Source organism: Colias eurytheme, chromosome 12 (assembly GCF_061535395.1).
Source record: "Colias eurytheme isolate Ceu_HAF_F1 chromosome 12, ilColEury1 Martin Lab GWU primary, whole genome shotgun sequence".
NCBI lineage: Eukaryota > Metazoa > Arthropoda > Insecta > Lepidoptera > Pieridae > Colias > Colias eurytheme.
Window position 1 is genome coordinate 8,811,355 of NC_142991.1, and position 7,438 is coordinate 8,818,792.

At 33.0% G+C, this 7,438-nt stretch overlaps 1 long non-coding RNA gene across 1 annotated transcript; it reads left to right on the top strand.

The window, feature by feature from the left end:
- The first annotated feature begins 688 nt into the window (after positions 1 to 688).
- On the top strand, positions 689 to 6,378 carry LOC149904198 (uncharacterized). Its single transcript, XR_016457295.1, has 3 exons — positions 689 to 1,008; positions 1,833 to 1,890; positions 6,096 to 6,378. It is a non-coding gene; the product is annotated as an uncharacterized LOC149904198 (long non-coding RNA).
- The last annotated feature ends 1,060 nt before the right edge of the window (positions 6,379 to 7,438 follow it).

Here is a 7,438-nt window from a genome sequence, read left to right on the forward strand (position 1 = left end):
GATGAAAAGTTAAATTATTATCAGGAAAATGTCGCTTTAACTATGCACAATATTTTAAGTATACTCTACCCGATAGTAAAGAATTTTCAATTTCTGTTACCTGCTATAAGACTTTCCAAACATTCTTGTTAGTGTAACATATTGTCCTCTCGTTTACTTTACATTTAGAGAATTGGCTATATAAATACAAGAAATAGGTCACGCTTTCAGTACCTTATGTTTAATATACCTATTGATTTGAAATTTAAAAAAAAATGTTCGGAAGCGTATGAACCACATAGTTTTTATATACATATTATATTATAGTACCTATCGTAGTCAATAACACAACTATTAGTTTACTTTTAATTCGAACAATTGTTTTATAATTAGTTGTGTCAGATTAAAACACTTGAACAAACAAAAATACTTAAAACATGCTACATTGAAGAGGGAAGTACGAATACTAACAAAATTCAATTAAAAAAACAAAGGAATATCAATCTTAATTCTTTTTAATTGATAATAATATTTTGTGTATTGTTATTAACATACACATTATCATAATTAAGTTTCAGTTAAAATTATTCACATATACATCAGTTGAGTAAATATCTTTTACAAAATAATTCAATAGAAGAGAACAATACAGGTAATAAAATATTAGTTGCACACGTAATAGCTGCATCTAACTCGGTCACAACGAGGTCGCCTGCGCACACTCGTGACAATATAATCAAATGTCTGTACGGACACACTACAGTTATATTTTTCAATATAGTTTTGCAAAAAATACATTTACAGTGAAATTACGCGGGTTGGAGACACAGATTCAAAATTGTTCTGTCAAATCGAACGTTAACTTTTTTTTAATAAAATGATCCTTTGGAAATAGTGATTGTTGTTCCAAATTGAATTTAGAACTGTGTTTTTTTAATTATGGCTTTATTGAATTTCTACGTTTTATGGTTCTTTTTATTTTTAATCGTGATGTTGCGTGCACAGGATTGCCGGACTAGTGGACAAAGGGTATACAAACTTATTCTTCTTTAATTATTTTAAGATTAAATAGTATGAGTACGATAAGTTTTTCTCACCGTGATAATATTAATAGAGCAATTTTGTTTGACTATTGCAAAAGCGATTTATAAATGCACACAATGTATTATGGATATCAATAGCATAATAGATGATTATTATTAATTAATTGAGATTTTGTATATTATAGGTTGCATAGTCTGCATCTTTAGTTAATGTGTTACCGTTACAATAGGGAGGTCCTTAGTTCGATCCCTGAGGAGAATTATTAATCGATCTAACGTTGTCGTAGAATACTGAATATCTAATTACTAATAAATATGTACGATTATTGTAACGGCTGCGAAATGCATGACCATGTAACTTCGCTAAGTATATTTTTGTATTTTTACATTATTATTTTATATTATCAGATACGACCTAATACGACGATACCTATTACGACGGTAGAGTCAAGGTTTCAATTTGGTTTCAATATGTAGAGTCGAGTAAGCGCAGCGGCGTTTCGAAAATCGTCATCATAGCATTTCAGACAATTGATAAACGTAAGAAGTCCCTTTACTTATAAAAACATTACCAAGATGACTAAAATTTTTGCCCCTTAGAATGCAACCTCGGTTCAATATCATAATGTTACAGCAACATCGATGGCGCTGTTACAGTGATGGACTTTCTTTTCGTAGTTAAATATATGTAGAAAATCTTAATAATATTATTTAGAGTTACGAGAATAACCCTATATACAAACCACATTTTCCATTATTTTTCCATTATTTCAATAAACCACTTTAACAATAGAATATTACTGTTTTCAGTGCGGTTCACACGAGCAGTGCTGTGGTGGATGTTGCTATGAAGGACATTGTATTGATAGTAAGTTACTTATTTCAATAATATTAACATAATATCCTGTAATTATTTGCAATAGATTTCTACCAGGTGAAAGGTAAGACTTGGTGAAAGCCAACCAATATACAGGGTGACTGGTAAGACGCCAGACGCATTTTGACAGGAGCTTCTTCTCATGAAACTGATCAACTTTTGTTCTACAACTTTGCTGAATTCGTAAAAAAAAATGGACTTTGTAAGGAAACTTCGCTAATAAGCTGACCGATTTCCATACAAAGTCCAAATTTTTTTCTATGTGGTGTGTGGTGTGTGCCTCTAATGCTTTTTCTATCTTATCGAATGACAAGTGTTCCTTATTTATGTCTTTACCCTTTATAAGTTTCGTGTTTGTAACAAAAAGTAGATACTAAGTACCTTATATATTATCTAATAAAGCACGATGGAATATGCTAATTAAGCCGATTTCGTGTGAATTGTATAGCCATTTAACTTATAATTTTAATAAGATTAAATAGGACTGAAATAGAGTTGAGACCATAACAATAACATTTTTCAAGACCTAACAAAGAAGTAAGGGCTCTAATTATACTACTTATCTTAGTTTTATTTTGTACTATATAACATAGTATGCACTTTCTTGTTTGTACTTCAATACACAGAGCTAATGTTATAGTCATCTAAATGTATTTCTATTTCAACAAGAACGATTCTAATTTCATTCTATACATAGAATTCGTAAACTCCTTACAAAACTGTTTAACTTGAGACGCACAATATACAATACCTCTTTACGTTTGTGGATTTGTTTAGCCTGGGTTTATGTTAATTTCGCCTGCTTTCACGGGAAAACAAAGAAAAACTTTCACAGTTTACAGGTGAAAGCGTTACCTTTGCCTTGTTATTTTGCTTTGACATCTCACGTGTTGAATTTATATACAACTAGTGGTCCGCCCCGGCTTCGCCCGTGGTACATATTTCGCAATAAAAGGTAGCCTATGTCCTTTCTCGGGTATCAAAATATCTCCATACCAAATTTCATGCAAATTGGTTCAGTAGTTTAGGCGTGATTGAGTAACAGACAGACAGACAGAGTTACTTTCCCATTTATAATATTAATATAATATATTAGTATATTAGTATTAGTATGGATGTAATCGGTTCAGTAGTATTTGCGTGAAAAAGTAACAAGCATACACATACACATCCATCCTCACAAACTATCGCATTTATAATATTAGTAGGATAGGATAGTAGGATAGGATAGGATACATAATATACATAATTATCCGAAGTTGCTATATATTATAGACCGTTTATATTTCAAAAATAACTTGAGCCTTTTTTTATTTCATGAGATTTAATCTGATTTATTCACAAACATAATGAAGAATTGCGGTGATGTAGAGGTTAAAGGATTATCTTACAATTAGTATCGTAATAAAAATACAACTCCAATTAATTACTCGCTCATGTGGTTACAAATATTCACAATATTTCAAAGTAGCTTTCTGCCCGCGGCTTCGCCCGCGTAGTCAAAGGAAAACCCGAATAGTTCACATTTCTGTTTGATTTCCAGGATTTTTCCTATCCTCCGTCCTTCTCAGGAGTCAAAGACAGAGGGACAGATGGAGTTACTTTCACATTTATAATATATGGAATATTATAAAATATGTGAAAGTGTGAAAAAAATATCAATATATAGACGAAATAGTGTTTTTTCTTAATATGTGTGTGTATGTATTATCTTACAAGTGCAATGTATGATACATACAGACATTTTAAGTTTGAAAAATCAGATGTTTTGCGCGAAGTGACAGTAGTACCCACCTCAACGCTTCGCTTATGAGGCGTGCAATAGTTAAAAGCTTAACATTAAAATCATAAAACCATCTAAACGTTTATCTTTCAACGTGTAATATATCCTCATACAAGGTTTCTAGTTTTATATAGATTGAATGGACAGTGTAATAAAGTTAGAATGTGCAATTAAACTGCAGTCGAGGACGCTGAAAGGATTTTATTCCGTACAATAGTAAAATGCTTTAATCTCGTTGCATTTAACAACGTAGTGTCACTTTAATTCGAGTTCCTTGTAAGAAATGAAACGTCACATTATGCTTTAAGGAGCATAGGATCTTTAGGAAATGCTATTAAGAATTTCTCATGTATCTGTCTAAAACGGGAAACGTTAATTGGCTTGTATCTATACTAATATTATAAAGCTGAAGAGTTTGTTTGTTTGAACGCGCTAATCTTGGGAACTACTGGTCAGATTTGAAAAATTCTTTCGGTGTTAGATAGCCCATTTATTGAGGAAGGCTATAGGCTATTTATCATCTCGCTAAGACCAACAGGAGCGGGGCACTGCGGGTAAAACCGCGGAGCACAGCTAGTAAATAATATGATGATCCGGTATGATGATCTTACTAGTACAGATGCCCTTCCATTGATAAGTTATAGTGGATAGCTGATAGTAATACTCGATTGTTACTATTATATAAGTTTAGTAATAACAATTGATCTAGCTTTTCTCTTGAAGCTTAATGCTCTAAGTCGTAAACTGAAGAGGACACTTGAGGGAAGAACTAATATGTAGGACTCATTTTAGTTTATTTTCATACGTTTTGATATTTTTATGTTTCTTATGAAACTTGATCGAGTCGATCAAAGCAGCCTCTTAGCCTCCTTTAACAAATGCTATCTAAAAACAACGAGGATATGCGCGTAATCAAAATCGGAAAACGATTGATGGAGGCGCTCATTCGAAATAAGCGGTCACCCATCAAAAACCATCCTTAGGGAATTAACCATCAAATGCATTGCGACTATATACTTTTTTACTGGCTCTTCTCTGTAAAAACTGCTATGTTAATCGACGAGAAACTAGTGTAAAGGTAATATGATGATGCGAAAGTGCGTTTAAAAGACGTTTAGGTGCATAAATAAAAAGCTTAACTTTGGTCACAATTCATTAGTGCATTGTAGCATGTCTTACGGGGCCCCTTATTTTTTTAGACTTCAGTTATAAATTTGAAACCGATCTTATTTGATATCTACACACGCTATAGCGAGCCCTCTCAGCCTGGACATATGGATGGGAACCCAGTATAATGAATAGGTACTATAACTGATACGGCGATAGTTTAAAATGTTTAAATGCCTCTTTGAGGGGCATTAGCAATGAACGTATTTAAAACCTAACGTTAGTCATGTTTTCAGCATAGAGATATCATTTGAGATTGGAACTACGTTAACTGAGAAATATTACAGGTGCGCGCTGGTTTTGATTGCGATTCGTGATTGAATTGCTTTAGGCCAGTAGCTCTACCATGAGTTTACGCACACGATACTCGCTAGCGATTGTAGTAAGCGGTTTGTATAAAATTTCGTACAGCGCCCCTAGTGTGCCGTAGCGGAACCATGGACTAATAGTAGTCCATGGCGGAACTAAAAAGCCTACCATGAGGTGCAATAGCATACTACAGTAGATAACGTATAGTAAACGCTCGCTGTAGTAACCATACAATTTTTGCACCATGAGTTCTAATTTTGACATATGTCATAGTTTATAACTATTCGACGATATTATAGATACGTCATTCACGGTAAATAATCTCGCGAAAGTTAAGAACTATTCACGTTTACTATTGTAGTTACGCAGACGATTTAACTATGTCAACTCATGGTAGAGGTACTACAGCTCTACGAAGTTAAGTTATGTCACGAATATTAGTTCGCAAACCGTAGGACTAATGTATTCAACCGCAGGACTAATGTATTCAACTTTTGATCGTTTTGAAAGTTTATTTTATATGTGATAAATTAACAAATTGCGAATGAAAGCTATTCCTGACATAAAATGTTATCTAACGTAATATTTTATATAATTACTAGCATTTTGCCCTCACAGTCCAATGGAAAACCCGCATAGTTCCGTGGGATGTTCGGGATAAAAACTATCCTATGTGTTAATCCAAGTTACCCTCTACGTGTGTACCAAATGTCATGAACTGAACTGATTGTTCAGCAGTTTTTGCGTGAAAGTAATAAACAAACAAAGTTTCGCATTTATAGATATATTTAAAACCAATACCGAACTCATCTACTATTAACGACCCTTAACAACACCGCAATATTTAGTTAACCAACAATTAACAGTAACCTCTTAGAACCCATTTAAGTTCTCACCAAATTAATCAACTGTTATAATACTTGTACCACGGTTTCAGCGTATCGTTCGTGCCTCCAATCTTTCAACGTATGCCGTGACCATGTCTGCATTGGTGAGGAGAATTGCGTGGAGTTCCGACCGCCGGGCTGCCTTCGATGCGAACCATTGCCAATTTGTCGAACGTAGTTGAAGGATTGTTTTAAGTGCAAGCTATGGGATAAAGACAATTGTATAGATTGTTGAAATGTGTTTAAGATTATTTGTAATAAAAATTGTGATCAGAGATAACAGGAAATGTTCATTAATTTGTTATGTGATAAGTTTTTTAACCCAAAAATTGTCTAGTTAGCAAAAATAATTAAGAGTTCAACTGTGCAAATAAAATTAAAGAAACACAATAGAAGTCATGTTTGACTTCTATTGTGTTACAGAAAAATAGTTTTTATATAATATTTAATTGTTTGATTTTGATTTGTACAATACACACTGATAAATCAAAAGCAATCAATTATTTCTTTTATATTTTTTAGTTTCTATACAGTTAAAGTTTTATATATCATCATCATCATCATCATCATCAATCATCAATACATATAATAAAATTCTAGAAAAGTGGTGTCTGTACAATGAAAATACGTAAAAAAAAATTAGCAGGGGTTATTATTAAATCGATCCCAAACCCAAAACTGTAGTTAAAAAATTTTTTGTCTGTTTGTCTGTTTGTCTGTATGTTTGAACACGCTAATCTCAGAAACGGCTTATCCGATTTCGATGCGGTTTTCACTAATATATTGTGGTAATCTTCATTTAACATTTAGTGTTTATTTCATGTCAATCGGTTCATAAATAAAAAAGTTATGACCATTTAAGTACTCACGGCGAACATTTGCTAAGGCATTCTATGGTACACTATAGTGACTATACAGTGTACGATAAAACGTAAGTTATCTGTTATACGCTACAGTTATGTCCAAGTGATCATATCGAAAGTCTCCAAGGGTGGGGGGGTAAGCTGAGGTAGTAGGGGGGAGGGGTCAAATTAAAATTATACTTATTTCTAGGTAAATTTTATACATAAAATGTCCTTTAAATTATGTCGTATTATACATATTATATTTTTAACCCCCGATGCAAAAATATGGGTGATAAGTGTTTGACCGCTGTGTGTGTGTGTGTGTGTGTTTGTGCCACCGTAGCTCGCTAGCAGGTAATACGAATTAGATGATGTTTTTTAGTTAGGCAGCATATTTTCCGACGCTGGTTCTTAAATAAACTGTATCAAAATCGGTTCATCCATTTATTGTAACTAGGTATATAGGGGTAAAAGTGGGAATGAAAATAACTAAAGTTGTCGAATATACTTTAGTGATATATTAAATGAAAGTGAACGACCTATCAGTA